The following is a 17,277-nucleotide window of genomic DNA, read 5'->3' on the forward strand; positions in this document are numbered from 1 at the left end:
TTGTTGCTACAAGAATTTGTCTTGGAGATTGAAGACAAGAAGGCGCTAAAAAATATTGTTGTTGATCACATTTCTCGACTTGTCCTTGATAGTGAAGGTGATGATGATCTTCTAAGTGATGATACCTTTCTTGATAAGCATTTCTTAGCTTTAGCCACTAGGAGATCCCATGGTATACTAATATAGCCAATTATTTGGCTAGTGACACTATTCCTCATGGCTACTCATTGCGGCAAAAGGAGAAATTCTTTAAGGAGGTGCGGACATATTTCTTGAATGATACTTTTCTTCAGATATCTTATACAGATGGAATAATTATAAGGTGTATGTATTCACGAAAATGAGGTGCCACTCATTTTTCTCTTTGTCATGATTCACCTTGTGGAGGCCATGCTAGCACCAATAAAACTGCATCAAAGATTCTTTAAAGTGGTTTCTATTGGCCTACTCTGTTTAAAGATGTTCGCCACTATGTTTAATATTGTGATCGATGTCAAAGGGCGGGTAATATATCCCATCGAAATGAGATGTCTCTCAACATTATCTTTCAAGTTGGGATATTTGATGTATGGGGTGTGGATTTCATGGGGCCATTCGCTTCCTCTTATGGGAACAAGTACATTTTGGTTGTTTTAGATTATGTCTCCAAATGGGTAGAGGCCCTTGCTTCCCCCTACTAATGATACTCGTGTGGTTAGTAGATTTTTCAAGAAAATTATTTTCCCTCTGTTTGGCATTCCACAAGTCTTGATTAGTCTTGAAGGCAAACACTTTTTGGGGAACAAGTTTGAAGATATTCTTAAGAACTATGGTGAGTGGGGCTTTCATATCACCCACAAACTAGTAGCCGAATTGAGATTTCTAACCGAGAGGGCAGAACCATCTTAGAGAAAACAATTGCAAGAACAAGGAAGATTGGGCTGCTAAACTTGATGTTGCACTATGGGCTTACAGAACGACATTCGAACCCCCCACTGGCACCAACCCTTATCGATTAGTTTATGGAAAAGTATGTCATATTCCTATTGAGTTAGAGCATTGCGCATTTTAGGCTATGAATAGCCTAAATTTCGGTCCGCAAATGGCAAGTTAGAAGAGACTCCTTCAACTTAATGAGCTTGATCGACTTAGGCTTGATGCATATGAGAGTTCTGATTGTACAAGGAGAAAACCAAGAGATAGCATGACAAAGGCATTGTGAGATAAGATTTTAAGGAAGGAGATTTAATTCTTCTTTTCTATTCCCGTCTATAATTATTCCTTGGTAAACTTTGTTCATAGTGGTCCGTTTCATTTAAGGTTTGTAAGGTTTACCTTGTTGGTTCAGTGAAATTATAGAACCGACAAGATGACACTTTCAAGTTAAATGGACGCAGATTGAAACATTACTATAATACCCTTTAAGATTAATTTAAAAAGAGTTAACAGTCTATTCATTCCAACAAGATGCATCTTTATTTAAGAGAACTCGTTTTTTTAGTTACTCCACAATTAAGCGTGCTGGCTAGGACTAGTCAAGGTATGGGTGACCGCTTAGGAAGTTTCTCGTGGTGCGCATGAGTGAGGACAAAATGCACCAGAATAACTTGTGTCGATTATTGAGGATAATTGTTGGCCTTGGATGCGCATTGGTGACGATATATTGCCTTCGGATGGGTCGGGTGTTACAAATGGTATTAGAGCAACCCTAAGATTACGTGCTGATAGTGTTATAGCCTAAATTAATCCAAGGTTAGTCACCTAGTACGGGAGCATTCTGGGGCTATATCACCAGTTGCATGTTCAATATCTGATTTGTTTCAAGGTTGGGGGGACCCAGATGTCGTATGCCAAACATGTGGACACCTGAGGCACAACAAGGGCGTTGTTGTTCTCAAGTGGGGGTGCATGTAATACCCATCATGATTGCTGTAAAGAGAGTTAGCATGCTACTCATTCCAACAAGATGCATCTTTCTTTTCTGGAGCTTATTTTCTTAGTTACTCCATAATTAAGCGTCTTGGCTGCGAGTACTCTATGGATGGGTGACATCTTGGGAATTTTCTCGGGCTGCGTATGAGTAAGGACAAAATGCATAGGAAAAACTTGTGTTGGTTATTGAGGACGGTTGTTGGCCATGGATGCGTATTGGTGACCATAGTTTCAACTCCCAATGGGTCGGTGTTACAATTACAGAGCTGGAGATCCCATTGATGAGAGAGTTAACTTCATACTCTCTATCCCTTCATCTGATTGATTATTGAGGTCGAGCTAATGACTTTAAAAACTAGCGCTTATTAGAAGGTAACCCAATTTTCTAATTAGTTCATTTTTGTTTTCTAGATTTTTATTACTTTATTGGATTTTTTATCTTTATTATATATGTGAAGAGAGGTAGGACATTAAAATATAAAAACTCATATTTTACCCCCAACAAATTAAGCAAATTACATCCACTAGAATAAGAGAGGGATAAAAGGGAAAAGCAAAAGAAACAAAAATAATTAACGTATTAAATTAGTAACTTCTCCAATATCACAACTGTATTTTTTGTAAATACAAACCCCTTATTTATTGGTAAAAATTCCTTAATTAATGCTAATATGCAATATATAGTTAAACACTTTATAATCTACTTCCTCTCTATTCAATAATTCACTGTAAAACAAAAAAAGGAAGAGTACATATGGAAATAGGAAACATTTGAAACAACTTTTTACACATTTCCGTGGTAGGAATATAAACCCAAGAGAACTTCCTCCTTCGCATCTTTTTCCTTTACCCAACTTGACAACATATCTTCTGCTTCCAATTCTCAAAGGCAAATCCTGAAATTTGTACATTTTCATTTAATTTTTCTTTTGCATAATTTTACTGTACGAAATAAATTCTGAAATGAATTGTATAAAATTTTGATTCTATACTGTTTGACTAATATGAAAATTAGAGAAACTTAATTGTTTACAGGAATATTAAATAATTGTGATGCCTATTCACTTCTCATGGCATCAATTTTACATATTAAATCATGGATTGTATATATATTGATCTTTCTTAGAATATTAGTTTTGGGCTATAAATTTTGCTGAGTCGTGTTTCCGGTTTTTAAATTTTATCGGTGTTCTACCATTAGATTTTGCTATTGGATATTTAACGCAAGATTTTTGTTTAATAGAAAGTCACCTATTTTAAAAAAAAAGGAAAAAATTAGAAAAAAAAGAAACTAACTCCTTTATAAAAAAAAAAAGGAAAAATTGATATGAACAGTCCCAACTATGGGTGTTCTGCCATTTTCAGTCCCAACTAAGGATTATTTCTGAGCGGTCCCAACTATGCATCATTTTTGCCAAATTTGATCCCAACAGGTTAATGACTCGCTGCAACAGGTAAAACGAATTTCCTTTTATTTTTTTCCCCAATTATTATTTTCTCTCTTCACTAGTGGCTATCCATCCCTCTCATTCCCACCTTCAAAACTCCCAGCCACAACACCACCCCTCCACTGTCGCAACCACAACATCACTATACCCCCGATGCCACTTTCACTCATCTTCAATCCCCGTCAACTAGACGAAATTAGACACGACATTAACTAGACCCTAACTTGGTTTGACTTTTTCTAACTTTATCTCCCTCTCTCCTGTTCAGCTGTTCTTCACTCCATGACTTCATCTCCTCTCCTTCACCTCCTCTACCTCCTCCACCACCATGATTTTCTCTCTCCTCCTCCATCCTCCTCTTTTTTCATTAAGAATGGAAGAGAGCCTCTATGCGTTTCGTTAGTGTGAGAATGCCGTTTAGGGACAAGTTCACCATGCTCTACATGGACAAAGGTTCATAGTCCACTGATTGCCAATTCTAATGTGAAGAACACAAATTAAAAGTCAAAATGTCATCATCAGAGATTGAAATTGTTTTAGATTCAATCTCAACCAACAATAGCAAAAAATTATAATCAGTGATGTTTTTACTGCTTCAGTTTATGGCGACTTGCAGAAACTTCGCAAATTCGTCGAAGAAGACGGTGCTTCTCTCTCCTCTCCTGAACCTAATTGCGAAATCCAAATTGAATAAAGTTACGTAAAATATAAATAGAAAACAAAGCTCAAGAAAATGGATGCTCGAAATCAAATTATTACCATAAAACCTATGATGTTACCAAAAACCCTAAATTAAAAAAATTGGCAAAGCTGACATGAAGAATCAATGAATCTATATTGTTAAAACGTGCTTTCGCTCTTAACTTCGTCAGGTAGTTGAGTTCTTGCATGAGCCTAAGTGGAAATAGTAAACCATAGATTTTTCTCCTTTGGTTCGAATTATTGATATATTTTTTAGGTAGCCAATTCCGAGTTGTACAGCACATTGAACGAGATGATTCAATTAGGTTGATAAGATTGCTCATTTTTTGGTTGCCGTGGGATTTTAGGAGCAATTGTGGGATTTGTTTGGTTGTTTATGCAAGGGAAAATGGTGAAATATTGAGTAAAAATAGGAATGGGTAATGAGTTGCAGGTGGAAGAAATATCAGGTGATGGTGGATGACAGGATGAGGTGGAGGAGAGAGAGGAAAACAAGGGGTGGTGGAGGGGGGTGGATGAGACACAGAGGGAGAGGGGGGAAATTACTTGACTGTTGACTGCATTGATGAGTGCTTGAGAAGGGTGAGAATTGGAAGAACAAGGGAGAAAGAGATGAGTTTTTTTTTTTTTTTTTTTTTTTTTTTGAAGAAAGAGTTTGTTTTCTTTTTAATTAGTAGTTGATGGCAGGGGAGGGGAGGGAGACAAGGGAGGGGGATGGGATTTTGGGTTTTAGCTGGGGAGGTGTGTGGCAGGGGAGGGGAAGAGAGGGGTGGTAGGGGATGTGGGTGGGAGGGAGGAGATAGGAGAGAGAAAAAGAAAGAAGAATCTGACTTAAGAAATAAAAAATATTTGACCTGTTTAACAGGTAATCAGTCACCTATGACCAATTTCATCAAAAATGATGCATAGTTGGGACCGCTCATAAGTAATCCTTAGTTGGGACTGAAAATGGCAGAACGCGCATAGTTGGGACTGTTCCTATCAATTTTTCCTAAAAAAAAATGAAAATAACCAACTAATTTAACTTTGATAATGACTTTACACGCATAACATGCATATAAGGTTAGTAGTTTCATGTGCTAACCCTTTAGTTTAAAAAAATAGAAAAAGAAGAAGAAACATCGTGCAACAGCATGTCACACGACCATCCAAGATTATGCTTGTTTATGCTAAAATTTATCACTTATGATAAAATTAAAGTTTGTGGGACGTGTCAACCAGATGATATTAAAGATGATGCGACAAAAGAATGCAAAGGGGGATGAAAGGGGATGAACACACAAAAGTGGTGACGCGGAAAACCCCAATGAAGATGGGTAAAAAACCGCGGGTGGTTGGAGATCCACCAAACTAATATAGTTCACTATCTTTCTTCGTGACTGACCGTCGTTTACAAGAATGCTTAGTTCACTCTAATGTCCTTCTCACAATGTTGCGTAAAAAACATGTCAATGACCTCTCTCTCTCCCTTTTTTATGCCTTCTTTTTTCCTTGGCTTTTTCCCCAACGAATACAAAAATAAATTCACTAATTATTACATTAACTTCACGCTTAAATCATGGGAGATCTTCTATGATCACGCTCCAGTGTCTTAATGTTGTCCCTTTTAACAGCTGAATTTATGGCTTATAATGCTCTTGCCTTATTTGGCTGGACCGTTACCATTCAATGCGCTGCTCTCAATTTTGCATCATTCGCTGTGTCTTCGGGTTGCATCTACTTTGTCATTACGTCAGATGGTATCACGTCATCGAGTCATCGCGTCAATGTCATCCTGTCAAAAAATTCAGCCATAACAGTTTGCCCCCAATTGTTGAGTTGGGGTGGCACAAAGCCCATGAGACAATTGTTAAAAAATCAGTGAATCAAATGAAATTCTACTCAAGTCATTAAGATATCACAAATTGCAAGAAATCTCGCCCTTGTCAATTTTTAGAAAAGAAAAGATTTCCAAAGAGACGCATGGAAGGAAAGGAGATATGCTTTGAGCGGTTATTTTTGGTAGTCCAAGAGTCTCAAAATACAAAAGGTAGTTTTGTTTTTAAATAGCCGTTTTAATTATAACCGTTGGCACGATTGTCATGATTACTCACTGTTGGCATAAATAACTTAAGCGGCTAAGAAATCATAACTTTTACTCTAACTTCATCAAATCTTTCTCGATCTCTCTTTAAGTAAGGCAACTTCCATAACTTCCTTTGATTCGCTGACACCAGGTAATTTCGCACTTTTTCGCTCGTTTTTTTCCTTTGATTCGCTCTACTTTCTCTTCCTCTACTGTTCTCATGGCGCCTAGTAGACGCATCATTAGGACTTCCGTAAAAAACCAAGAGAAATCGAAAGGGAAAGAGAAAGCAGTAGAACTAAGGTTAGAAAATGAGGATGAACTGTCAACAATGTCAGAAGAGGATCTTTTACGGTTTTTAGACTTAGGAAATTTGCCTGAGAGTACTGTCATTAGAAATGTTGATCCTGACGAACACCCAGAGTCATGTCCCCAAAAATGGGTAGTGCTTTATGAATACCCTTTCAAAATAGGTCTTAGACTTCCCTTCACCCCCCTGGCAAGGGATCTGATGCAGATTTACCAAATCAGCCCAGGGCAGATTATGCCCTAAGTCTGGAGGATCCTGAGCGTCATCGACAGGGAGACGGCGTCGTGGGACGAAGCCTTCACCCTTCACGACTAGCTGTTACATTATGAAATTAGGGCCAAAGCGAAAATTATGATAGCCTTGCATGCAAAGGCGAGGTTATAGCCTCTGGTCGGGGGGGATACAGTCAAATGACAGAGGTTGGAAAAACAGGTTTGTTTTTGTGAAGAGATCGTCGCTAGGGGAAGCCGGGGCGTCTCTGGTTGGCGGCTGGAATACCGAAGGTGTGTTTATTTTCAGTTTTTCTAAATTCGTTATGTGTCGTTAACACCACTCTTACATCATTTCTATTGCAGGTCTTAACCCAAAAGTGCTGTCGCATCGCGACGAGTCTCAGAGTCTTTGTGACAAGTTTCTGAAGGTGTCAGGGGAGGACATGCAGTTCAGAAGGGTTCTTTTTGCTTCTCAAGACAGTTGTTCATATATGGCTTCTGGTTAGTCTATCTAATTTAAATTCCTCTTCTGCTTTTTATTCTTTGGGTAGGACTCTACCAGGGAAGGTTTTACACTAACAACTTAATCACTTCCGGACAGGTTCGTCTCAATCGCGTCCTAGGGGGAGTCTGGACGGGCAGCCGCTGGCTGAGATGCTGCGCAAGCGCAAGAGGGAGTCCTCTACTGACGCTGCGTCGGCGTCGTCTAAGAAGGATACAGCGGTTGTCGTTCACTTGGACGACGAGCTGGACGTCGCGTCTAAGACGCGCAAGACTGACTTCCTAGCCCCCCCAGACAAAAGCGGTCCTTCCTATTCTATGACCGTCCCAAATGACTTCATGTCGTTGGAACGGTCCATATGGCCTGAAGCAGACAGATTCCTTTTTCCTATCGCACTGGAGAGGATCAAGGAAGATACTCTTCCTCGCATGATGTCAGATGGGCTGGAACTCCTATTTCAGGTATAGACTTCCGATTTCGTTTTTCAGACATTATGCCTATTATGACAATAACTTGTGACTCTCTAAGTGACGCGTATCATATCTTTTTGTGCAGTCTTCTCAACATCTCCTGATGGCTAAGAGGGAGATCTCCTCTCTGCTGAAGGGTCATCTGACCATGAAGCAGAGAATGGAGAAGGCTGAATTGGACGCAAAGTCCAAAAGCGATGAGGTGGAGTCTTACAAGAAGGCCATGGAGGACGGGAAAAAGACTTTACAGAAGAATGGGGAGGAGCCAGAAGAGATAAGGCAGAGGGCGACTAAGTTGGAGGACTCTTCTTGTCATGAAATAACGACGCTCCAAGCGAGCGTCGACGCACAGAAGAACAAGCTAAACATGCTCGAGGCTGAGGTGACGACTAGGGTGAGGGCTAAGCTGATGTACCAGTTTTTAATGAAGTTGGACTTGGCTGCGACGGCGTGTTCTTCATCAAAAGTTGATGAAAATGCCCCGTCTTACGCAGGGTTCATAGCGTCTGATGTGCCCCCTGACCCCGAAACTGAGAAGGAGGCTCCGACTACTGTCCTACCAGCTGAAGCGTCTGAGGAGAAGGAAGTTGAAGAGGTCCCTGCCGTTTAATTTTTAGGCCCTTTATACCATCCCCCTCTTATCTAAACATTAATCAATCTTTTGTTAAAGGTCACTTGAAAGAGTGACCGTTTGTACTGTACTTTTGGGTCACCCATGGGGGTGGCCATAATTGTTTATCATTTTAAACTTTTTTGGGTCACCCACGGGGGTGACCATTACATTGATGCTTTGATCTTTGGCAAAATTGTCCTTATGTCTTTGTTTTATATCGCATGTATGTGTTTCAGTCGTTATTCTGACGTTCCTAAAGGATGGTCAGGCGTTCAGTAAGCCATCTTTGGTAGTTCAGACGTATCGTTTGGACTTAATAAAAGTCATCACTGGTCGTTCAGACGTATCGTTTGGACTAAACGACTTTTAGAATACACATAGGAAATACATAAAACTTACATGTGTTCGTCAGGGAGATGGCTGAAATGTCTTTAGTAGTTAAGACTTTAAAATGATTGTGCCCCTGTCGTAACGTCGGCTGAGGCAATAGTGGACCAAAACACTTTACATGGTGGCAAGATGCAAGTCTACCTGATGCCTTGTGAAAATCGTTGGGACGTTAATAAGTTGTACGGGAACAATTTGCCTGCAACTTAACAACTAGCGACACAGATATAATAGCATTACCATCTATTCTATATCTCTATGTGTATATATGTATCATTTCCTTTTTTTTTTTTATAAAAAAAACTGGGAAAGCAAAGCTTATCACTTAGCTTTAAAAGTAGTATCGCTTGAGGTGTGTGGCGTTCCACCTACGTGGCACGGAGCTTCCGTCACGTCGGACCAATTGGTAGGCTCCATGGCCTACCACTTTACTAATTTGATATGGTCCTTCCCACTTCTGACCTAGCTTACCATCGTTAGCCTCTTGTGTGTTCTGGAATACTTTCCTTAGGACCCAATCTCCTTCGACGAAGGATTTGGCTTGGACGTTTTTGTTAAAAATCCTCGCTACTATTTGCTGCTGGGCCGCCATGCGTACCAACGCTGCGTCGCGCAACTCCTCAATGGTATCTAGGTCGTTTATCAATTCATCGCTGTTCTGTCGTTCCGTCGCTAGGCTGCATCTCGCAGTTGGGACGCTCACCTCCGAAGGCAGGACAGCCTCACAACCACAGACTAATGAGAACGGAGTTTGTCCGATCGCGGTGTCGTGCGGTTAGCCCATAAGATGGAAGGCAACGCCTCCGCCCATTTACCTTTCTTGGCTGCGAGTCGCTTCTTCAAAGAGTCAATGATCGTCTTGTTACTGGACTCAGCCTGTCCATTGGCTTGCGGGTATCTTGGTGTTGACGTTAGCAACGCTATGCCCCATTCATCGCAGAAGCGTCTTGTCTCGTTGCTGATGAACTGCGACACGTTGTCGCAAACTATCTCGGAAGGGACGCCAAATCTGCAAATGATGTTCGTGTATATGAAGGAAATCACTTCCTTATCGCGTACTTGTTGAAAAGAACCTGCTTCAATCCACTTAGAAAAGTAGTCAGTTAGTGCCAACATAAAGACCTTTTGACCTGGGGATGGAGGTAATTTACCAACTATGTCCATGCCCCATTTCATGAAAGGCCAAGGTGTTAGAGTAGGATTGAAAAGTTCACAGGGTTTGTGCGTCATACCTGCATGTCGTTGACAACTATCACATTTGACGACTTACCATATTGCATCCTTCCTCATTGTTGGCCAATAATAGCCCATGCGCAATAATCTGTCGGACAAGTTGCGTCCTCTTGAATGATTTCCACAAGTGCCATCATGCATGTCCTTCAGGACTTGCCCCCAGTGCTCCTTCTCCAAACAGCGTAGGTAGGGGCCCGCGACAGATTTTTTGAATAGTACTCCTTGAATGAGTACGTATCGCGACGGCATGATTGTCTCGAAGCTGATCGGTCGTCGTTGTGACAGCGTCCCCGATGCTCCTAGCGATAGCAGGGCTTGTCAAATGAACAATAGGGACGAACGTAAACGAAACGTCCCTTAAAGAAGATTCGAGATTGGCCAATGCATCTGCTTGCGTATTCTGGTCCCTAGGTATTTGCAAAATGTCAAATGAATTAAACACTTTACTTTTACTCTAAGCTATTTCTAAATACATGGCCATTTTAGAGTCTTTTGCTGCGAATTCGTCTTTGACTTGGCTGACTATCAACAGAATCGCTGAAGACTTTCAATGCTTTGCTCCCATGTCCTCTGCTAACGTCATTCCAGCTATGAGCGCCTCATACTCGGCTTCGTTATTCGTCGCTCTAAATTCACAGCAAATGGCTCGTACTATCTTGCCCCCTTGTGGTGACTTTAGCACAATGCTAGACCTGCACCACAAAAATTAGAAGATCCATCAACAAACAGTATCCAGGAGTCGTCGTTCACTTGATTAATCCTTGCGACTTCGTTGTCTGCGAGCTTTTCTAGCTCTGGGCTAAAGTCTGCCACAAAATCTGCCAAAGCTTGTGACTTGACAGCGGTTCTTGGATGAAACTGGATATCGTACACGCTGAGTGCTATTGCCCACTTGCTCATGCGACCTGTCAATTCCGGGTGTCGCAAGACAGACTTGATAGGATAATTAGTCATAACGACAATAGTATATGTTTCGAAATAGTGCCTAAGTTTTTTAACAGATACGACTATGGCTAAAATGAGCTTTTCTAATGAAGAATACCTGGTCACCGCATCTAGCAGAGACTTACTGACATAGTAGATTGGTAGCTGCTGGCTCTCCGTTCCCGCGTCAGGACAGCGCTGACGGACACGTTACTACCGCGAGATAGAGCTGCAATGTTTCCCCGATATTTGGTTTTGACAATAATGGCGGCGACGCTAAGTAGCTTTTAAGTTTTTGCAGCGCGTCTTTGTGTTGTTGCGTCCACTCGAAGCCCTTGTTCTTTCTCAAGACGTCATAAAATAGGTGACATTTCTCAGATGACCGGTATATGAAACGATTTAACGCAGCTACGCAACCAGTTAACTTTTGCGCTTCTTTGACGCTTCGTGGGGACTGAATGTTGATAATGGCTTTTATTTGATCTTGGCTGGATTCAATTCCTCGTTGCGTCACAACATACCCTAGAAATTTTCCTGCGGACACTCCAAAGGTGCACTTAGTAGGGTTTAATTTCATGCCATACCTTCGTAATACGTCGAAAGCCTCCGACAGATGCTGAATGTGATCGTCTGCTCGCTTGGATTTGACGAGCATATCGTCGATGTACACTTCCATAGTGTCACCCAGTTGATCTTTAAACATTTGATTAACCAGTCGCTGATATGTGGCACCTGCATTTTTCAAACCAAAAGGCATAACCTTGTAACAATATATACCTTTATCAGTAACAAACGCGGTCTTTTCTTGGTCGTCCGGATGCATCAATATTTGGTTGTACCCTGAATACGCGTCCATGAACGTTAAAAGCTCGTGACCTGCCGTCGCGTCGCAATGCATCTATATGAGGGAGGAGGAATGAATTCTTGGGACATGCTTTGTTTAAATCTGTGAAGTCGATGTAGACTCTTCACTTCCCGTTCTTTTTGCTGACCACCACGACGTTGGCAAGCCAATCTGGATACTTTCCGGTATCGATCAGTTTCTGGACCTCATCATTGATGACTTGGTTCCTTTCAGGAGCAAACTTGCGTCTTTTCTGCTTTACAGGCTTGTGAGTGGGGTCGACGTTGAGCTTATGCGTAATGACGTCATGACTGATTCCTGTCATATCTTCATGGGACCAAGCAAAACAATCTTGGTTAGTTTTCAAAAAATCGACCAACTGACCTCGTATTTCTTGCAACAATGTCACTCCGATTCGGACGACACGATTGGGGATGGATGGATCGAGCATTACTTCATCCACGTCATTCTCGCTGGGCGCGTCGGGCGCTGACCCATCCTTTAATTGCTAGATAGTCGCTTTTGGGGGTTTGAGCGATGAACTATAGCATTCCCTTGCAGACTTCTGCTCGCTCTTTATTTGTTGGACGCCCCATTTGGTAGGAAACTTCAGCGATTGATGATAGGTTGAAGGGACGACCTTCATATTATGTATCCATGGGGTGCCGAGAATGATATTGTACGCTGACGGGCAGTCCACAACGTTGAATCTGGTTGGCAGGTTGACGTCTTTGGCTAGCGTTGGTAGTGTGATCTCTCCGACAGTATGTTGAGCCTCTCCACTGAAACCTACCAAAACAGTAGGTTTTTTAGTAATATCTTTATCGCACAGTCCATACCTTCGAGGGCGCTTTTGAATATGATGTTGGCTGAGCTGCCCCCATCGACAAACACTCGCTTTAACAAGCAGTTGCTGACCGTCAGGGATATGACTAATCCATCGTGGTGCTCCACGTCGCAGATGTCGTCGTTGTCAAAGGTTATCGCCATTGCTTCGAGCTTGCATTCCTCAGCTGACCTGCAAGATTTATAAACGGCGGACGAGGGGTACCCTTCTTGCTAGCCTTTTGGCTGCGGAATACGTTAGTCCACATACATAGATCCACCAGAGATGAGTTGATTACCTTTACGTGTGTGGGCGACGCAGGAGGGTCGGACTGCGCGGTATTTCTACCGAAGGGCGCTTTACCTTTGTCGCTCAAGAGGTCCTTAAGATGCCCCTTATTGAGCATGAACGCAACCTCTCGCCGCAACGCAATGCACTCCTCCGTCTTATGGCCATGGTCATGATGGAACTGACACCACTTTGTTTGATCTTTTTGCGCTTCCGGTCGGTCGCTCTTTTTTGGCCAACGAACTGGCGCTCCGATATTGGATAAATCGGTCACGACACCTCCGACATCGACGGAAAATCCGTAGGAGTCTAGAGCAGGGAAGGTTGGCGACACCGTCCTCGCGCTGTTACCTGCACTTTCGACAACGTCAGTAACATTATTTACTTGGTTTGAACGGCTATAAGGGTGGCTTCGCCAGTTGTTCTTCTTAGGGACGAAAGCCTTCCGATCAGCAGGAGTATCTGGTGCGCGTCGGGTGGATATGGTGTTGAGGATGGCATCGTCTTCCTCCAACCTCATCTGTGCTAACGCTCGCGACTTGACTTCCTCAAACGTCTGGCACGGTACTTCGTCAAACGGTTGTATAGCTTCGATCACAAGATTAATCCTTTCCTGAAACATTCAATAACAGTCTTAGTATCAAGATCTTTAATGCTAATCTTTTCTTTGTTAAAGCGGTTATAATAATCGCAAAACGGATTCTTTGGGTCCTTGCACGACGCCATATAGGTCGCTCGTCTTCTTTTCCAGGTTGCGACTGCCTTCGAACTTCTCATAGAACTTATTGACTAGGGTGGAGAAATTGCCAATGCTTCCTGGCTTGAGAGATCCGAGCCACTTGAGAGCGGGACCGGTGAGCGTGGCCTAAAGACTTGCACATGCAGGCCTCTACCAAATGCCAGGGATTATGCTTGCCACATCCGTTGCTTGTATTGCGCGACGTGCTCGCCTGGATCGGTTGAACCATCATAACTAGCAGCTAGGTAGGCAGGTTGAGCTTCTTGGGGAGCACGACCCTTGAGATACTATCGACAAAGGGTGATTCTGCATAGCCGTCGGGATGCTCCACGATGCCTGGTGTTGGGGCTCCAGGGAGCTGGGACATGAGCTTCATCAAGCGCTTGTTTTGCTTTTCGATTTGAGCCATGCGCTTTTCATAAGATTCGCTTGTCCTTCGCCTTGGTTGTTCTCTTCATTGTTCAAGGGCTCTTCATCCTCGGGCTCTTCGTCGTCTTCGGGCTCTTCATCATCCGACTTAGAAAGATTCCCCATCAAAGGGATGTCATTCAGATTTTCTCGACGCCGGACTTTCGAAGCCTTGGACGATGCTAACTCCTCTTGCAATTTCTGGATTCTGTCCTGCGATGTCGTAAAGTCGGTAGTTAGACGCTCGTTAGCTTGCTTTATTTCGAGCATTTCTGCTCTCATTTGTTCTTACTGCCTTCGCATTTCCTCGAGGTTAGGTGTTTCTCCCATTTGACGGATTTTGAATAGTAGATGGTCTGGTTATGCCCCACGGTGGGCGCCAAATTGTTTATGCTAAAATTTATCACTTATGATGAAATTAAAGTTTCTGGGACGTGTCAACCAGATGATGTTAAAGATGATGCGACAAAAGAATGCAAAGGGTGATCAAAGGGGATGAACACACAAAAGTGGTGACGCGGAAAACCCCAATGAAGGTGGGTAAAAAACCGCGGGTGGTTGGAGATCCACCAAACTAAGATAGTTCACTATCTTTCTTCGTGACTGACCGTCGTTTACAAGAATGCTTAGTTCACTCTAATGTCCTACTCACAATGTTGCGTAAAAAACATGTCAATGACCTCTCTCTCCCTTTTATATGCCTTCTTTTTTCCTTGGCTTTTTCCCCAACGAATACAAAAATAAATTCACAAATTATTACATTAACTTCACGCTTAAATCATGGGAGATCTTCTATGCTCATGCTCCAGCGTCTTAATGTTGTCCCTTTTAACGACTGATTTTATGGCTTATAATGCTCTTGCCTTATTTGGCTGGACCGTTACCATTCAATGTGCTGCTCTTAATCTTGCATCCTTCGTTGTGTCTTCGCGTTGCATCTACTTTGTCATTACGTCAGATGGTATCACGTCATCGAGTCATCGCGTCATCGCGTCAATGTCATCCTGTCAAAAAATTCAGCCATAACAATGCTCGACCGTAGGTCGAATAAGGAAGCAGTATTACACAGTCCACACTCCCAAGCACAACATTGCACGTCCAAACAGCAGTGCGATTGAATCGTGCTCGACTATGCAGTCGAGGAAGAGAGTTTAGAGCAGAATTGCAGTAGGCCACACAACCCGATCCATCATGTGCTCGATTGTACAATCGCGATAAAAGATTCTGCCTGGCACTCATCCCCATCTAACCCTGCACACGCAATTTTTATCTCTCCTCCCTTTTTCGCAAAAATCACGACCCCCCTTCATCATTACTCTCCTTCTCACTCTCTCAACTCCCATTACCTCACAAACACATTTATCAGTCACCGCAGCAATTTCCGACCGCCAACCGGGGACCTTCTCCACCACGGGAGGCTTCTCCGCCACAATCTCTTTCACTCACCCTGTTTCTCCTTTTTACACCCAAAATTGTATAAACCCTAACTTTGCAATTGAATTGGGGGTTTGTTTGTGGTTCGAATTTGAAGAAAATTGGAGAAAAAGGCCCTCAAATTCATTGTAGTACTTGCTTGATATTGATTTATGTGTTTTATACTTGCTTGTAATTTTTTGGCTTCTTGCTCAATATCGAACGATCTTTTGTGTTGGCTAGTGGATGCATGTTTTTGACGTTTTAGTGGTGTATTGATTACTTGTGAAGTTAAATTATTAGTGATATTTTTATGCTTGATATTGGACTAATTGCATTGAGATAGTCAATGGGCATTCTATTGTGAACTTGTTGGTTATGTTTACCTTGCGTGTGATCATCATGCCTCCTAGGACATCCTTTAGAGCAAACCCTAACCGGCACACTTTCACCTCCTATCTCAAAAACACCCGTAATTCATCCACCATTGTGCCCTCCAATCCAGCTCCTCAACCCACCATTAAACCACCTCTTTGGACACCCGACACATTCAATTCACTTGTGAGGATTACCTATATCGTTTTGGTGTCCCTAATGCCCGTCGCCTTCGCCCCACTCGTTTCTATGATCATGAAGTGACAACTAAACTAGGAATAGATGGTGACCTCAACAATTGTTTTACTCTGTAGGTTGACCAGAATTCCTCCACATGCATGGTCTCTTATACAAATAAAATACCCGTTCCATCTCCTTCCAACTCATGAACAAATCTAGCAATTGAACGTAATACGGTGAAATGCCATTTTTTGTTGGCCTACTAAGGACTCATATGGACTGCATCATAATCGACATGATCGTTACAATGATAATATTTTTTGGACCTGAATCACTGGCCAGTCAATCTATTATCCCCATCGTGCACTTTATTTGGGGATTGTTAGTCTTAGCTTGGGCACCAGACATCGTTTTCTTTCTTTCACTATTTTTCCTAGGGGAGATAGTGTAGGGGTTGTCACTTCTAGTGAGCTCTTTATATTGTGGTGTCTAGTCGAGGGAGCAAGTTTCTTAAACCCTACTACATAGCTTATGGATCATCTTAAGGAGGTTGTCATGTTTCGTAGTGAAAATTTGATATAAGTGGTATGATTTATGTAATTGCCCTTTCCTTTGCTGTTGATTTGACATGTCAACAGGTCATTCCTGATAGAACGAGACTTGATTTGAAGGCATTTCAAACAATGGGTATTCAACTATCGCCATAAGGTTACCTAAGTATGGAGCAACATCAGAATCAGGAGGAATAAAGAAATCACGAGCCAATGGAACACAGAAAGAGCCATGAGCCATGCCATCAAGCTTAGGAAGTCTCAAGTTAAAAGAATGACTCGGCCCATGACACCAAAAATAAGACCCTTCTTGATCAGATTGAGCAAGCATCTCAACTTTTATCAATGTACAAATATAATAAACACTACTAGACTGTAAGGGCTTAATAGTGTCGGGAGTTTCAATCCCTATATGTTTTGCCAAAAGAGTAATCATGCCCCCATAATCAGATTCCCAAAAGTGCTATCACACACTTTCAAACACTGCTCCACAAAGATTTCTACCCAATCAGGAATTTCAACACCCTCTGGAGTCATAGCCCAAAGACAACTCATCTAAATACGTGTCATTTTAGTGGCTTCTCCTTGGAAAGACACCGTGGTGGTTAAAAAATGATGACCTAATCGAAGCTCGGAGTGAGGCATTTTGTAACTTCTTTCACCATGGGTGTTAACTTTGTTTCTGTAATAGCCTGTCAAAATACTAAACAAGTGTGGTGGTGCAAAGGAGTTTATTCATTCTCAGTAGGAGGTAGGTCCCAACTAAAAGCCTCTCAGATCTCATCATAGCTTTCATCATATCTACTATTATTGAGGCGAAAAGTGATTCTTGGACCTCGTTCATTGCTCTTTCCAAAGTAGATAAGAACTCATACG

Source organism: Beta vulgaris, chromosome 3 (genome assembly GCF_026745355.1).
Source record: "Beta vulgaris subsp. vulgaris cultivar EL10 chromosome 3, EL10.2, whole genome shotgun sequence".
NCBI classification, from domain to species: Eukaryota; Viridiplantae; Streptophyta; class Magnoliopsida; order Caryophyllales; family Amaranthaceae; genus Beta; species Beta vulgaris.